A 19,053-nucleotide genomic window follows, 5' to 3' on the forward strand; every position below is an offset into this window, starting at 1 on the left:
AATGGATAGAGATAGAGGAAGCTGATGTGCTGAAAATTTTGTCAAACATTAAGATTGGCAAGTCGCCAGGCCCGGACCAGATTTGTCCTTGGCTGCTTTGGGAAGCGAGAAATGCAATTGCTTCGCCACTTGCGAAGATCTTTGCATCCTCGCTCTCCACTGGAGTCGTACCTGAGGACTGGAGAGAGGCAAATGTAATTCCTCTCTTCAAGAAAGGAAATAGGGAAATCCCCGGCAATTATAGACCGGTAAGTCTCACGTCTGTCGTCTGCAAGGTGTTAGAAAGGATTCTGAGGGATAAGATTTATGACCATCTGGAAGAGCATGGCTTGATCAAATACAGTCAACACGGCTTTGTGAGGGGTAGGTCATGCCTTACAAACCTTATCGAGTTTTTTGAGGATGTGACTAGAAAAGTTGATGAGGGTCGAGCTGTGGATGTGGTGTATATGGACTTCAGTAAGGCATTTGATAAGGTTCCCCATGGTAGGCTCATTCAGAAGGTCAGGAGGAATGGGATACAGGGGAACTTAGCTGCTTGGATACAGAATTGGCTGGCCAACAGAAGACAGCGAGTGGTAGTAGAAGGAAAATATTCTGCCTGGAAGTCAGTGGTGAGTGGGGTTCCACAGGGCTCTGTCCTTGGGCCTCTACTGTTTGTAATTTTTATTAATGACTTGGATGAGGGGATTGAAGGATGGGTCAGCAAGTTTGCAGACGACACGAAGGTCGGAGATGTCGTTGACAGTGTAGAGGGCTGTTGTAGGCTGCAGCGGGACATTGACAGGATGCAGAGAATGGCTGAAAGGTGGCAGATGGAGTTCAACCTGGATAAATGCGAGGTGATGCATTTTGGAAGGTCGAATTTGAAAGCTGAGTACAGAATTAAAGATAGGATTCTTGGCAGCGTGGAGGAACAGAGGGATCTTGGTGTGCAGATACATAGATCCCTTAAAATGGCCACCCAAGTGGACAGGGTTGTTAAGAAAGCATATGGTGTTTTGGCTTTCATTAACAGGGGGATTGAGTTTAAGAGTCGTGAGATCTTGTTGCAGCTCTATAAAACTTTGGTTAGACCACACTTGGAATACTGCGTCCAGTTCTGGGCGCCCTATTATAGGAAAGATGTGGATGCTTTGGAGAGGGTTCAGAGGAGGTTTACCAGGATGCTGCCTGGACTGGAGGGCTTATCTTATGAAGAGAGGTTGACTGAGCTCGGTCTCTTTTCATTGGAGAACAGGAGGAGGAGAGGGGCCCTAATTGAGGTATACAAGATAATGAGAGGCATAGATAGAGTTGATAGCCAGAGACTATTTCCCAGGGCAGAAATGGCTAGCACGAGGGGTCATAGTTTTAAGCTGGTTGGTGGAAAGTATAGAGGGGATGTCAGAGGCGAGTTCTTTACGCAGAGAGTTGTGAGAGCATGGAATGCGTTGCCAGCAGCAGTTGTGGAAGCAAGGTCATTGGGGTCATTTAAGAGACTGCTGGACATGTATATGGTCACAGAAATTTGAGGGTGCATACATGAGGATCAATGGTCGGCACAACATTGTGGGCTGAAGGGCCTCTTCTGTGCTGTACTGTTCTATGTTCTATGTTCTATGTTCTATGTTCTAACACTTGGAAAACAGTGACAACATTGGCCAGAGTTAACATGCACTTAAAAAAATGGTAATCATGCTGAACAAATCTATTGGAATTCTTCGGGTGTGTAACTTGTAGAACTGATAAGGGGATGCAAATGAATGTGGTTTATTTGGACTTTCCAAAGATTTTTGACAAAGCCTCACCAAAGAGATTAGTGTGTAAAATGAAAGTGCATGGGATTGGGGATAATGTGTGGAGATGAATAGAAGACTAACTGGCAGACAGGAAACAAAAAGTAAGAAGAAATAGGATACTTTATGAATGGCAAGAAGAGACTAGTAAGGCATCATAGGTTTCAGAGCCAGGACCTGACCTATTCACAATGTATATCAATGATTTATATGAGGGAACTAAACATAATATCTCCAATTTTGCAGATGGCACAAAGCTTGGAGAGAGGGTGAGCTGTAAGGAGGATGCAGAGATATCTTGTTGCAGTTGTACAGGGCCTTGCTGAGACCATACCTGGAGTATTGTCTGCAGTTTTGGTCTCCTTATCTGAGGGAGGATGTTCTACCCATGGAGGATTGGAACAAAGGTTTATCATATTAATTCCTGGGATGGCATGACTAACCAATGAGGAGAGCTTGAGTTAGTTATGATTGTATTCACTGGAGTTTAGAAGCACGAGTAAGAATCTCATAGAAAACTGAAATTCCTCAGGACTAGACAGGTTAGATGTAGAAAGGATGCTCTGAATAATGGGAGAATCCAGAACCAGGGGCCACTGTCCAAGGATATCGCATAAACTAACTAAGACTGAAATGAGGAGAAGGTTCTTCACTCAGAGAGAGTGGTGACCCTGTGGGATTGGATATAACAGAAAAGAATTGAGGCCAAAACATTGTTGCAGGATAAGTCAAAAAAGTTTCAGATGCCATTCGGGCAATTCTCCCAGCAGAAAAAGATGGCTGGTGATGGTTTAACCTGAGATTCACCACATCTCAGGCAAGGGACAAAGTTGAGAAGGTGGGACTTCCATGGTAACTTTTGAATGATTTCAAGAAGGAATTGGATATAGCAACTAAGATCGAAAGAATTTAAAGGATATAGGGGGAAAATAGGAACAGTCTGTTGAGTTAGATGACCACCCATGACCATAACAACTGGTAGGACAGAATCAAAGAGCAAAATGGCCTACCTTTGCTCCTACTTTCTCTGTTTCAACTCAAACTGGTAATTTTCACATAGTTTATCTAAAATTTCTCCTTTACCACTGTATACATTCTGTTTGTCTTTTGCTCTGGACACCTTCAACATCTGTTCCACTCGCTCCTCTTCCCCCTCCATCAACAGTAAAAGTATCATTATTTCACAGCCTCTAAAGTTACAAAGAAGAGTTACTGTACTCAAAACATTCTCTCCATTTCTTTCTCCACAGAATTTGCCAGACCTGCTGAGTTTGCCAACATTCTCTGTTTCTGTTTTCAACATCATCATCATCCTTGTCTTCATCAACATCACCATCCTCATCCCTCACCCAGAGTACATTCTTGTCCATTGCTACCCTCAATGTTTTCTCAAAGTGATGTTCAACATGGAGGAGTACTAATTCATTCACTGAGGTATGACAAGATGTAGTGATCAGCATGTGGTTTCCTTCCTCATATTTGACCCGATGTCGCAAGGCTTCATGGGGTCGGAGGTCAATATTGAATACACTAGGCTAACTCTCTCCTGACTGCTGATCACTGTGCCATCACGTTCTGTTGGGCCTGTCCTGCTGGCCGGACAGGATATATCCAGCGATGTTGAAGGCGGTGTCTGGGACATTGTCTGTCAGGTATGATTCCAAGAGGATTCCTGTATCAAGTTGTTGCTGGACTACTCTTTGAGACAGCTGTCCCAGTTTTGGCACTACCCCCTAGGTGTTAGTGAGGAGAACTTTGCAGGGTCAACAGCACTGATGTTGTTCATGGTGCCATTCCTTTTAGGAGGCTTGTTTACAACTGAATGCCATTTTGGAAGGTAGTTAAGGGTGAACCACTTTGCTTTGGACCTGACTGGGATTGGATAGCAGGTTTCCTTTCCAAAGGTACATTCATAAAACTGGTGGTTTTTTATAATGGTTATTGTCAGACTGTAAATACCAGATTTTTTTCAAATTCACATTCCATCTTCTTCTGTGGTAGGATTGGAACCTACAAGTATGACCTAGATCCCTGGATTACAAGGCCAGTAACAAAACCACCACGCTCTCAGTTCCCCATAAACAGCTGGAACTCCCTCTTGAATATTAATGGTAATGTCCTGGGGTGTGCTGCTGAACAAAATGTTCTTGGGATGCAGGTTCATAGTTCCTTGAAAGTGGAGTTGCAGGTAGACAGGATAGTGAAAAAGGTGTTTGGTATGCTTGCTGTCAGTGGTGGGAAAGATGCTGGAGTCAATTATAAAAGATGAAATTACGACTCATTTGGATAGCAGTAACGGAATAGGTCAGAGTCAGCATGGATTTACGAAGGGGAAATCGTGCTTGACTAATCTTCTGGAATTTTTTGAGGATGTACCTATGAAGATGGATAAGGGAGAGCCAGTGGATGTAGTGTACCTGGACTTTCAGAAAGCCTTTGATAAAATCCCGCACAGGAGATTGGTGAACAAAATTAGAGCACATGGTATTGGGGGCAAAATACTGAGTAGGATTGAAAATTGGCTGGCTGACAGAAAGCAAAGAGTAGTGATAAACGGGTCCCTTTCGGAATGGCAGGCAGTGACCAGTGGGGTACCACAATGTTCGGTGCTGGGACCGCAGCTGTTTACGATATATATTAATGATATAGACGAAGGCATTAAAGTAATATTAGCAAATTTGGTGATGACACAAAGTTGGATGGCAGTGTGAAATGTGAGGAGGATGTTATTAGAATACAGGGTGACTTGGACAGGCTAGGTGAGTGGACGGATGCATGGCAGATGCAGTTTAATGTGGATAAATGTGTGGTTATACACTTTGGTGGCAAGAACAGGAAGGCAGATTACTATCTCAATGGAGTCAAGTTAGGTAAAGGGGAAGCACAATGAGATCTAGGTGTTCTTGTACATCAGCCAATGAAAGCAAGCATGTAGGCACAGCAGGCAGTGAAGAAAGCTAATAGCATGCTGGCCTTCATAACAAGAGGAATTGAGTATAGGAGCAAAGAGGTCCTTCTGCAGCTGTACAGGGCCCTGGTGAGACTGCACCTGGAGTATTGTGTGCAGTTTTGGTCTCCCAATTTGAGGAAGGACATTCTTGCTATTGAGGGAGTGCAGCGTAGGTTCACAAGGTCAATTCCCGGAATGGCGGGACTATCATATGTTGAAAGATTGGAGCGACTGGGCTTGTATACTCTTGAGTTTAGAAGGATGAGAGGTGATCTGATTGAGACGTATAAGATTATTAAGGGATTGGACACTGTGGAGGCAGGAAGCATGTTTCCGCTGATGGGTGAGTCCAGGACCAGAGGACACAGTTTAAAAATAAGGGGTAGGCCATTTAGAACAGAGTTGAGGAAAAACTTCTTCACCCAGAGAGTGGTGGATATATGGAATGCTCTGCCCCAGAAGGCAGTGGAGGCCAACCCTCTGGATACTTTCAAGAAAGAGATGGATAGAGCTCTTAAAGATAGTGGAATCAAGGGTTATTGTGGATGATCAGCCATGATCATTAAGAATGGTGGTGCTTGCTCAAAGGCCCGAATGGCCGACTCCAGCACCTATTGTCTATTGTCTATTGTCAGCGCATTGAGTTAGAGAAGTTGGGAGTTCATGTTGAGGCCCTATAGGACATTGTTGAGGCTGCTTTTAGACTACGGCATTCAATTCTGGCCTCCCTGTTATAAAGAAGATATCGTGAAACGTAAAAGGGTGCAAGAAAGATTTACAAGGCAGCTTCCAGAGTTTGGAGGGTTTGAGTTCTAGGGTGAGGCTGAATAGACTAGGGCTATTTCGCCTAGAGTATTGAAGACTGAAAGATAACCTTATAGAAGTTTATAAAATCATGAGGGGCATGGATTGGATGAAGAGCCAAGGTCTTTTCCCCAGGGTAGGGGAGATCAAAACTAGAGGGCATAGGTTTAAAGTGAAAGGGGAAAGATTTAAAAGGGAAATAAAGGGCAATTTTTTCACACAGAGGGTGAAAAGGAAGTGGTAGAGGTGGATACAATGACAGCATTTAAAAGGCATCAGGATGGCAACATGAATAGGAAGGGTTTAGGAGGATATGGGTCAAATGTTGGCAAATGGGACTGGATTAATTTAGAATATCTGGTCCGCATGGATGAGTTGGACCGAAAGGCCTGATTCCATGCTATATAACTCTATGACTCTATAACGCTACATGGACAGCAGCAGTCCAAGAATACAGCTCTTCACCACCTTCTCAACGGCAATTTGAGATACCAGGATAGTCACTTCCCATGAATGAATACATTAAAAATAATGATTTCCAAATACAGAGAGAGAGTAGGCTCTTCAATATGCTGGCTATATAAACAGCTACTTAATTTTAGGTTTCCACTCAATCTTTGATCAGGATTCAAAGCAAAAGAGGAAACTCTATCACAAGCAAAAACTCTCCTGTATTGTATTAGAGGAAGTGCAACTAATTTGCTGCCCTTCGGAAACTGCTGTTTTTGGCTTTAGGAAATGGTATGTGTGCAGGAAAATAAAGAGACGGTTTACACTAACTGTGTTGGCAAGTTAAGTTATCTGGAGAGGGGCAATTGGATGTGAAGTTAGCACTCAAGGATGACCCTGATATAGACAGAACATTTGGGAAGTGGAGAGAAGGGGGGAGTGGAATTGAATGGAGGGGATTGAAATGTATGTGACAGAAATTGCAGAAGGCAGTCCTATGCTAGGTCAGATTGGGGGATGCCTGTTCGGAGTGGAGGGTCTGTTTTGTGCTGTGTGACTTTACGACTCTTTGAATTACAGCATTGAGGTCCTCAACTAAGGGCAAAATAATTAGAACAGTGGCATGTGAAATGGCAAATATGATTAGGCTGAATAGCTCTGTGGCTGAGGGGAAAGTTACACATTTCAGAAGATATGATACGGAACATGGACAACCAGTTGTGATTTAAGGTTATGATGTCACTATTATTTGCAACCTTTGATGCTAAAGCAGAGGTAAATAGCTACTTGATTTTCAGTGCTGTGCAGATTAGTTGTTTTCATGCAAGGGGTCATTTGGAACAGTGCGCTAATGACAGCCTTTCCAATAAATTATGTGGCTTAAGCTAAATGACTAAACAAACTACCTGGACAGATACCCATTGCTTACCATTAATTTGAGATTTCATGACATAGAGAAGGGGAGGGGTCAAAAATTTGTCATTTTTTAAAAAAGATCCATATCAGCAAATGTGTTGTTTATCAGGTTAAAATTAGTCTAAGTTTTGAGTTTATTTCTTATATTTCAGTGAAAAAACTCAGTGACGAGTCAGGGAGAGACTACAATTGAGAGATTCACAATTGGTAAACATACAGAAGGGAAATGCTTGTGACTTCCTCAGTTCAGTAAGACATGTCAATGTCAAGGTGGAATGGAACTTCACTGAAATTGACAGCCTGTAAAATATTTTCTAGGAAATTAATTCTTTTTGCTATTCCACATAATGTCTTTCAAAATTGTTTTGTATTTGTTTGTTTTATCTCTTCTTGTAATAAAATTGTTCGTTTGTAAAAGTACATTGACAGTCTCTTGTGACTGACCACTATGGTGAAATTAAAATTTCTGGTCCATCAAGCCCATTGTTTCACCCTGGAATCTGACTTGTCCAGTATTACCATCAGCTGGGAGCATAATACAGTCTAAATCATTTGAGGAGAAGATGATCCAGGAGTACTATTACGAGACCATTAATCCAGAGACATAGGTAAGTTCCTGGGGAGTCTGGTATGAATTCCATCATGGCAGTTGATGGAATTCAAATTCATTAAAATGCTGGAATTGAGAGTCAAATGATGACCTGAAACCTTTGTTGATAATTGTGGGAAAAAAAGCATTTGGTCCGTTAATGCTCTTTAAGGAAGGAAACTGCCATCCTTACCTGAACTGACCTACATGTAATTCCAGACCACAGTAATGTGGTTGACTCTTAACTGCCTTCTGGGCAATTAGGAATGGGCAATAAATGCTGGCCTAGCCAATGACATCCACTTTGATTGAAGGGCTTTGAAAAAAAATGCAGAAGAAGGCCATTTAGTCCATTGGGTTTTCACCAGTACTTTGAGAAGAGAAGCTAAGCCAGTCCCACTTCCAGATCTTTCCCCACATCTTTTAAATATTTCCTCCTTCAATAGTTTGGCTTAATGAAAGTGAGGAAACTGTGGGAGAGAGACTGGTTTGGTACAAAGCTTTGGAGTAGGAAGAAGTAGAGATCAGGTAGCCTTGATAATCGGTGAGTTTATAATTAATGTCTGTAACATATCTGCTGCCGGAGGTCGCGTGAGCTGAGGTCAGGAAGGAGAGAGATTTAATAGATGGGAAGCTGAGCAAAGGGTAGACATTGGGAGTGTAACTGGTGGAATTTTCAATATTGGCAACAGATAGAAATGGAAACAGCACAAATACGGAAGATAATCAAGAGGAAAATGCAATACAGAATTCTGGAGAAACTTCATTTCAGATGGTGTAGACATATTGTTACAATCATTGATAGAAATCAATAGCATAGATACATTTAAGAGGAAGCTATATAAGCAAGGCGAGGATAGAAGAGGGCAATATTTTGATGTGATTACATGAAATAAGACCAGAAGAAGCTGGTGTGGAGAATAAATATGAGCATAAGCACAGTGGCTACAAGGGCAGGTCAGAAGCTCGGAATAGTACAGTGAGTAACTCACCTCCTGACTCTCAAAACCAGTCCACCATCTACAAGGCACAAATCAGGAGTGTGATGGAATACTCTCCACTTGCCTGGATGAGTGCGGGCCCAGCAACACACAAGATGCTTGACACCATCCAGGACAAAGTAGCCCGCTTAATTAGCACTACATCCACAAACATCTACTTCCTCAATCAACAACGCTCAGTAGAGCAGTGTGTACTATCTACGAGACGCACTGCAGAAATTCACCAAAGATCCTCAGACAACACCTTGCAAACCCACAACCACTTCCATCTAGAAGGACAAGCGCAGCAGACATATGGGAACACCACCATTTGCAAGTTCTCCTCCAAGTCACTCACCATCCTGATTTGGAAATATATCATCATTCCTTCACTGTTGCTGGGTCAAAATCTTACCAACTAGCATTGTGGGTCAACCTACACCAGGTGGGCTGCAGCAGTGCAAGAATGCAGCTCACTACCACCTTCTCAAGGGCAACTGGGGATGGTCAATAAATGCTGGCCAGTCAGTGACCAGCTGGGCTGAGTGGTCTAATTTTCTGCTGGTACCAATTCAAACTCAGTGTAATTGTGAAACTGTTCAGAAGTGGGTTCTAAGCAAGTTTGGAAAATAATGAAATTTCCACTTCCCAGTCCTGAGAATGTCACAAAGTGAAATTGGGAAATCTGTTTAAAGAATGAGAAGGTGTCACTCCCAATTTGTTATTGACATTACCCAATGCCTACAATTTTGATGAGTTTATAATTTTCACAATCAGTTTCCATAGTACAGAGAGAAATAAGCCCGAATGCATCAATCTGCTTGGAGATCCTGGTGTATCTCATTTGCACATCTACAAGGTTAGGGTCTTCTTGTGATCCAATTTTTTGGATGAAGACCAGCTGATTTGCAGACAAAAATAGGAAGATATTGAGAGAGCTTTTAGTCTTACCAGGTCTGCTCTCTTATTACAGAGAGATGGCTGGTGGTGGCCATCACATCCCACGTGAGAGGTGAGGTTGAGGAGGAGAGCCCTTCATGGTAACCTCAGCAGGCGTGGGTTCCCTCATTTGGCTGGATGGTTGGTTTGCAATGCAGTGACACCAATGGAGTGAGTTCAGAAAGCAGTAAAAGACATGGGACAGGCCAATAACTCATTTTTGCTGTGTTTATTCTTAATGCTATTCTCTCATCAAGTGGTTTAGTAACAGAATTAACAGGAACCTTGTTAAAAGCATTGCGATATCCAATTTAAACATTGCTAAAAGCTAAACATGAAATTAGCCATTATGTCTTGCATTTCTCAGAACTGGGAGATAGGGCACCAAACTTTGAGAGGGAACACCTATTTATGCAGCATGATAAGAGGGTGCTGACATGTTGGACCATGCAGAGCACTGAGATGCAGCTAAGATAGCAAGGTGTAGAGCTGGATGAACACAGCAGGCTAGGCAGCATCAGAGGAGCAGGAAAGCTGATGTTTCGAGCCTGGACCCTTCTTCAGAATTTTTTTTTCTGAAGAAGGTATCCAGACCTGAAACGTCAGCTTTCCTGCTCCTCTGATGCTGCCTGGCCTGCTGTGTTCATCCAGCTCTACACCTTGTTATCTCAGATTATCGAGCATCTGCAGTTTCCACTATCTCTGAGTTGAGATGCAGCTGGATCTGTTAACTGCCAATCCGAGCGAGCTGATTAACTTCAGACCAGGCAAATAGACTCTGATTGGTCAGGCGGTTGCACCAGGGTGGCGGCTGGAATTATCAGTCTCCATTTCTCAATGAAAAGCTTGCAAAGCATTCACAAACCTGCTTTTGCCATTCATAAACAAAATCCTGCCTTTTCACGCATGCTGCCTCCAGCACAAGTAAATGAAGCTCATGGTGAGCCCCACTGACAATCTTAAAACTGGTTTCAGCAACATCTTTTTGGCTTGATGGCAGTGTTCAGGTTATGGATAATGCCACTTATATTTAATACAAAGTAGCAGCAATGACAAACTAACTGCACTTATTGCTCAGATTTCCAACTGACATCTGGAGAACAGGGAGCTCAGTCGATCACTCCATTTTGAAAGCACGTTGCAGCACAAAGTAGAGGCTATTAAATTGTGTGAAGAATTTCATTGATACAGGTGGAAGTCCAAAAATCACAAACACGCCATCTACTTTCCAGGAATATGCAAAGTGGCAAGTGATTGATCCATGGAAGGGGTGTTTCTCATGGTAATAATCAATCACAGAATTGTTACAACTATTCGGCCCATCATGTCTGCTCTGGTTCATTAAATGACTATCGTTGCCTAAAATATTTCACAGCGGACCTTGAGGGAATTGTAAGTACAAACTCAAAACACGCTCCCCAGCTGTGATATCCTGTAAACAACCGCATGAGTAGCTCATAGACATTCTGATCAACCTGTTCAGACATATTATAATGCACTAAGCCAAGACTGGAAGAACTGTGGGTGCTATAAATTAGAAACAACGACAGAAGTTGCTGGAAATGCTGAGCAGATCTGGCAGCTTCTGTGAAAAGAGATCAGAATTAATGTTGGACCTGAAATGTTAACTCTGATTTCTCTTCACAGATGTTTCCAGACCTGCTGAGCTTTGCCAGCGACTTCTGTTTATGTTGTGACAGACATCTGAGATAGGTGGGATTTAAACTCTGACCTCCTAGCTCAGAGGTAAGGGCATAACAACAGTGTCACAAGAGTTCTTACAGATGAAGACTTAGCAAGAGCTAGACCTTTCAGGGAACCTATAATAGCAACATCTAGTTGGGTATACCTGGTGTCATTAAGATTGAAATTAACTGCAAATTGTTACATCTGTGAGAGCAACTGAAAACACATTCAAAAACTGAAAGTATATCTCAATTGTTATAATGTAGGGACCTAATGTAAATCTCAATGGATTCCTTGACTGGTACCTTGGTGAATAAGCATGGTGAATTCCACAGGCTCACCACTCTTTGAATGAAGAAATGTCTCCTCATCTCCATGCTAAATGGTCTACCCTGAATCCTCAGACTGTGACCTCTGGTTCGGGACACACCCACCATTGGGAACATCCTCCCTGCATCTACCCTGTCCAGCCCTGTTAGAATTTTATAAGTTTCTATGAGATCCCCCCTCATTCGTCTGAACTCCTGTGAAAACAATCCCAACTGAGTCAATCTCTTCACATACGTCAGTCCCTCCACCCCTGGAATCAGCTTGGTAAACCTTTGCTGCACTCCCTCGAGCGCAAGCTCATCCTTCCTCAGAAAAGGAGACCAAGACTGTACATAATATTTTAGGTGTGGCCTCATCAAGGCCCTGTATAAATGCGGCAACACATCCATGTTCGTGTACTCGAAACCTCTCACAACGAAGGCCAACATACCATTTTCCTTCTTTACCGCCTGCTGCACATGCATGCTTATCTTCAGCGACTGGTGTACAAGGACACCCAGGTCCCACTGCACACTCCCCTGTCCCAATTTACAGTCATTCAGGTAGTAACCTGCCTTCTTGTTCTTGCTTCTGAAGTGAATAACCTCACATTTATCCAAATTATACTGCATCTGCCATTGATTTGCCCACTGACCCAACCTGTCGAGACCATGCTGTAGGATGACTGCATCGTAGTCACAGTTCACCCTCCCACCCAACCTGGTGCCATCTGCAACTTTGAAATGTTACATTTTGTTCCCGCACTCAAATCATTGATAGATATTGCAAATACAAGTTCAAGTTTATTGACAGGATGCAGAGATGGGCTGAGAGGTGGCAGATGGAGTTCAACCTGGATAAATGCGAGGTGATGCATTTTGGAAGGTCGAATTTGAAAGCTGAGTACAGGATTAAGGATAGGATTCTTGGCAGCGTGGAGGAACAGAGGGATCTTGGTGTGCAGATACATAGATCCCTTAAAATGGCCACCCAAGTGGACAGGGTTGTTAAGAAAGCATATGGTGTTTTGGCTTTCATTAACAGGGGGATTGAGTTTAAGAGTCGTGAGATCTTGTTGCAGCTCTATAAAACTTTGGTTAGACCACACTTGGAATACTGCGTCCAGTTCTGGGCGCCCTATTATAGGAAAGATGTGGATGCTTTGGAGAGGGTTCGGAGGAGGTTTACCAGGATGCTGCCTGGACTGGAGGGCTTATCTTATGAAGAGAGGTTGACTGAGCTCGGTCTCTTTTCATTGGAGAAAAGGAGGAGGAGAGGGGACCTAATTGAGGTATACAAGATAATGAGAGGCATAGATAGAGTTGATAGCCAGAGACTATTTCCCAGGGCAGAAATGGCTAGCACGAGGGGTCATAGTTTTAAGCTGGTTGGTGGAAAGTATCGAGGGGATGTCAGAGGTGAGTTCTTTACGCAGAGAGTTGTGAGAGCATGGAATGCGTTGCCAGCAGCAGTTGTGGAAGCAAGGTCATTGGGGTCATTTAAGAGACTGCTGGACATGTATATGGTCACAGAAATTTGAGGGTGCATACATGAGGATCAATGGTCGGCACAACATTGTGGGCTGAAGGGCCTGTTCTGTGCTGTACTCTTTTATGTTCTATGTTCTATGTTCTATGTTTCAAAGGGAGTCAGTTTAGCCAGGCTAACTAGGGGTGATAGTCTTCAACCGTGATCTTCATGGCACCTTAATACTCAAACATAGGGTGGTACACATGGAAACATTCAATCCCACTAGTCGACTTCAGTAGAGTTGAAACTGGCTTTTTAAACCCTGCATTCTTCCAAGGGAAAAACAACAAACGTGCCTGAAGTTGGGTAATGATTCAAAGGGGATGGCTTTTGCTCGGCAGGGGACATTAGCCCCTGGGTATGTTTGAAGTTAGTCCTTCCCTGCTTGATATTTCCCTCACAATTTGCATATGTGACAATCCATTGGCATCACACAGGCCTTGGCTGGACAGTCAATGATGAATTTAACTTTGGATGAGTCAGGACCTTGTGGGAGGTATGAAATTGGGCAAGGGCAAATTACATCAGTATTAGGCAGGAATTGGGGAGTGTTAATTGGGAGGAACTGTTATCAGGAAAGTCCACATTTGACACGTGGGACCTGTTTAAAGACCTGCTGAGGGCCAGCATGTTCACACAAGAGGAAGGATAAGGATGGCAAATAAGGGATCCTTGGACAATGAAAGAGGTTGTGAGTTTAGGGAAAAGGGAAAAAGAAGCACATGTGAGATTTATGAAGCTAAAATCGGACAGGGCCTGTGAGGAATATAAGGAAAACAGAAAAGAACACAAACGGGGAATTAGGAGAGCAAGAAGGGGCCATGAAATGACCTTGGCAAGTAGGGTCAAAGAGAATCCCAAGGCATTTTATAGATACATTAAAAACAGGAGGATAACTAGGGAGAAAATAGGACCACTCCAGAATTAAGGAGGGAACTTATGCTTGGAGGCAGAGAATGCAGGTGAGATCCTAATTGAATACTTTGTGTCAGTATTCACCCAGGAGAAGGATATGGAGGATAATGAGATTTCTGTGGATTATGCTGATATGCTAGGGTACTTTGAATCAAGAAAAAAGAGGTATTGAATACAGATATAGATCAAATGGACCTTCACAATATGTCAGTTTGGTGAGTCTTGGGCAGTCAGTACATATGGGAGTGCAATGAGCCATTTGGATGAATCCCATCAGGGATAATCCTTTAGGCAGGTCACCAGCCTTAGGAAAATCCAACCATTGCCTTTATAACTTGCCTCGTGTGCAGATGCCTAGTCATGCGTAGGAGCAAGTGAGGTGAGACTGACTGCCCTTCAAGTCAAAGCTTCAATTGATCAAATGTGGCATCAAAGAGTCCTGGGAAAAATGGTGTCAATGGGAATTGGAATGGAAGATGGTTGTGCTTATTGGAGATCAGTCATCACAGTTCTAGGACATCTCTGGAAGAGTTTCTTAAGGGTAGTGTCCTGGGCCCAACAATCTTCAGCTGGTTTATTAATGACCTTCCCTCCATCATAAGGTCAGAAGTGGAAATGTTCGCTGATGATTGCACAATGATGAGGACCTTTCAAGTTTCATCAGAACCAAAGCAATCCATTTTTTCCAATTTGATTTATTTATTGTCATGTGTATTCATTTCTACAAAATACAGTGAAAAGTGTTGCAGTATGTTACCACTCTCCTGCGCCATGTTAAAACACAAAAGTAAATCAAAATATACTGGCAGAAAAATGAAGAAATAAGGAAAGTGTTCAATTTCACAGACTTTCTTGTTAAGTGCTCCGTCATGTTTCATTGGCCTCGCGGCCAGTCATGAGGCCCCTTCACTGTGCTGCCACTGCTGGAACAAAAGTCGCCCATTCTTCACTGCCATCTCGCGTCCGCCAATTCCCTCGACACTGTGAGTCCTCGCTGGCTGTCACCAAGGCAGATGCCACCGATGCTGTCAGGTACCACACAGGCGTGAGCTTGATTCCACCACCACCATGAATCCACTTCAGGTTCCCCTCACCAATGTAGCTGCCGCTGATGCCGCCAGGTCTTGTACTGGGCCCAAACTCGCCTCCGCCTCCCCATCCATGAATCCACGCTTGGCGCAGATGCCACCGGGAAACCGGACTTGCCTCTAATGCAGCCGCCACAGGACCACGTTGCTGGGCCAACTCACAGCCGCTGATGCCACTGCCATGACTGAGCTCTTCACCAAGAGGGGAAGCAATGGCCTAATGGTATTATCACTGGCCTATTAACCCAGAGACCCAGGTGACGTTCTGGGGACCCGGGTTCAAATCTCGTCATGGCAGACAGTGAAATTTGAATTCAATTAATATCTGGAATTATGAGTCTCATGAATCCATTGTCGATTGTCAGGAAAAATCCACCTGGTTCACTAACGCTCCTTTGGGAAAGAAACGGCCATCTTTACCTGGTCTGGGCTACGTGTGACTCCAGACCCACAGCAGTTGGCCTTAACTGCCTTCTGGGCAATTCGGGATGGACAATAAATGCTGATGGAGCCAGCAACGCCCTCATCCTGTGAATGAATTTAAAAAAGTTAAGTAAAATAAAATAGAAGTGAAAAAAGACAAGAGAAGAGTGAGCTGCAGTGTTTCAGAAGAAGGTACTCACTGCCTCATCCTCAGGAGCACTTGGGAATGGACAATAAATACTGGTCCAGCCAGCAATCCTCATATTCCAGGAATATATCTTTTTAAATAGCCCTAGTGGTATGAGCTTTGAACTGCCATTGAGCACAACCTGCGGTTTGTTGATGTAATCCATTTATTCTTCTGTCCCTTTGACATTTATGCATGTCAATTACTTATCATCATCAGGTATTCGTAGAATCCCTAATGTGTGGAAGCAGGCCATTCATCCCATCAAGTCCACACTGACCTGCTGAAAAATATCATCCAGACCCATCCCTAACCTACCACTCTGCATTCCCCCCGTTAATCCACTTAGCCTGCACATCCCTAGACACTACGGGCAATTTAGCACGGCCAATCCACTTAACCTACACATCTTTGGGCTGCAGGAGGAAACCCACACAGACATAGGGAGAATGTGCCAAGTCCACACAGACAGGGTGGAATTGAACCCCAGTCCCTCATGCTGTGAAGTATTAGTGCTGACCTCTGAGCCACTATGCTGCTGGTGTTGTGTCTTTCATGTTGCATATTAAAGTTTGCCAAGTCATTGCGTGGTCTAGATCTGCCAGGCACACTTTCAGGGCCTCAGCCTCCTTGTTATACCCTCGTTAGTAGTGAGATGGCTGGTAATAATGAAGCTTGATTCAGCAAATATCTATTCCTGTTTCATGCAAAATGAGGGCAGAACAGAGATGAAATCTGGAGTGACAATAAACTCCTCATTTCCAAGGGGCACAAAGATTTATTGCATGATTGAGGTCTGTGTGGGCAAAGGGAATTTGTACATACCATACACCTTCATCATGGAGGGAAGACTGATGGAGACAGGCAATCTCTTCTGCTTTCACCAGAACAACGGCCTGACTAACCAGTCTGCCTGCCTGGCCTGAGGTTAATTTAGTGAATTAAAGTTGTCAGTTAATAGGTCTTATTGTATCTCCAATACAGCCTTAATCCAACCAATTTGTACTCTGTTCTCATGCAGTGTGGATCACCTTTCAAAGATTGGCTGCTGTGTCTCAGCCCTAGTGGGTGTGAGACAGGAAAAAGTTCTGACAACAAGTCTGATTTTAGCAATGTTTGAAATTTGCACTGCCACGCGATTACATGTTTCTGATTTCATAGTTTTCACATAATGTACACCTTCCAATATATAGTACTTTCAGCCATTTCCATTTGCACCTCACTCTGAGCCGCAGTTTAACTGAGACACACTGCATCAATTGTAACCCAGATGGCTGTTACCAGCTAAGGATGTAATTAAGCAGAAGTCACTGGGGGAAGTTGAAGTTCCACTTTCAGAGAAAATTTCTGTCCTCAACAATTTCACTGTTGTGGTCTCACAAAATACATTAGAGTGAATGTAAATAGGGAGGTCACCAACAGGTGAAGAGTAACTTCCTTGAAACAGATTAGAAATTCAATAAACTCAAGCAAATAATCCCCTTTAGAATCAGGTCCACAAACTTTCCTGGACAAATAATCTAACAACCAAAACAACAAAGATCCTATTCATACACTTCCTGACATTGGAAAACACCATTCAAACATGCCTAACCTGGGACCTGCAATCAGCTCCGTCACGAGACTCATGTGGTGAAATGTTTCAGTGTCAAATTTCTGTTGCCTGCTCTGAGTGGAAGGAACTTGGTAATTCTCAAACAGCTTTCCATTGGGTGTTTCACAGAACACAAATGTTTCTAATTTAACATAAATCGACAATCTTCCTCAGAGCCAAAGGGATGGTTTACGAGTCTGAGTTTAGTTCTGATGCACATTATTGAGTCAGACAGGATTAGGTGAATGTGAAATTCAGGGCCTGTTTTCTTTTCCCATCTTGATGCAGTGCCAACCCAGCATTGGGTAGGCTTTTAAATGGCAAACATGAAATGATATCATAAGTTCCACCCCATATTCCCACCATCAGCCATTTTCAACAGAACTGTATGAGAGGGTTGGTCAAGACCCTGCCTAAAGCTGACCCGAATATGTTGCCTCCATTATGAGCTTTGGCCTTTCAGAGAAGCAGAAATTCTTTTAGGGTTGGATTGGCAATTGAATCTAGCTTTTCAAATATTCTTTCACAGTGTGGGAAGCATTTTCTATATGCTGGCATTTATTCGGAAATTCATTAATTTATACCAACATCTGTTTATGTGCCAAAAGAAAATATTGGTTGGGGGGTGGGGGTATTTCCTGGATCATGCTTTGACAGGTAATTTTAAAATGTTTGTGAACATCATATGCCACAATAAAATTAAGCATGGTGATCATTTGTGACAAAGATACATTTTTAAAAATGTAAATAGCCAATAAATTCATCAGCATTGTGAAGGTGGAGAAGATGAATTCAAGTAGATTATCCAGTGGATAAGGTGTTCTTCTACACTGTGAAATATGGACATTCAAATCTGACATTGTCAATTGTTTAATTTGCTTTAATCTTTTGACAATTTTCAGCACGGACATTGGCCTGACTGTTTCAAAGCTTGAACAAAGCTCTTTGAAATGACTGCCCATGCTTTAACACAGATGCATCATGTCATCTCGATGTGACTCTTGGGTTTTGTTCCAAGTTCATTATTGGATTCTGTTTAGCACAGATTGTTGATATGGCTGTCAAATTGACTGCAAAATGTTAATTTTGACAGTTTTATGAGTCGATTGTATTTTCTTCAATGGCTTTCAAATCATATTTGTTATTTTTCATTTTTTCATCTATCTTCAGGGGCTTTGTGGACAACATTAGTTATGTTAGTATGTGTTATCCATCTCTAGCTATTTCATTCTTTCACAGGATTGTTAGAGCAGCAATTAATGCCCATGCTTAATTGCCCACAGGATATTTAAAAGTCAACCACATTGCCGTGGGTCTATAGTCACATGTAGACCAAACCAGATTATGATGGCAGACTTTCTCATCTAAAGAATGTTAGTGGTATTATTGCTGGACTTTTAATCCAGAGACCCAGGGAATGATCTGGGGACCGGTGTTCAAATCCTGCCATAGCAGATGGTGGAATTTGAGTGCAATAAATATCTGGAATTGAAAGTCTGATGATGACCATGAATCCACTGTCGATTATTGAAAAAACCCCATTTGTATCATTAATGCCCTTTAGGGAAGGAACATGTACCCATATCTGGTATGGCCTACATGTGACTCAAACCCAATGTGGTTGACTCTCAACTACCCTCCGTCTAATTAGGGATGGGCAATAAATGCTGGCCTATGCAGCAACGCACTCATCCTGTGAACGAATGAAAAAAAGAAATGCTCATTTAGAACCAAGAGGTTATGGTTAGGAGGTTATGGTGAACTGTACAAAACTCTGGTGCGGCCGCACTTAGAGTATTGTGTACAGTTCTGGTCACCGCATTATAAGAAGGATGTGGAAGCTTTGGAAAGGGTGCAGAGAAGATTTACTAGGATGTTGCCTGGTATGGAGGAAGGTCTTACGAGGAAAGGCTGAG

Source organism: Stegostoma tigrinum, chromosome 1, assembly GCF_030684315.1.
Source record: "Stegostoma tigrinum isolate sSteTig4 chromosome 1, sSteTig4.hap1, whole genome shotgun sequence".
Lineage (NCBI taxonomy): Eukaryota > Metazoa > Chordata > Chondrichthyes > Orectolobiformes > Stegostomatidae > Stegostoma > Stegostoma tigrinum.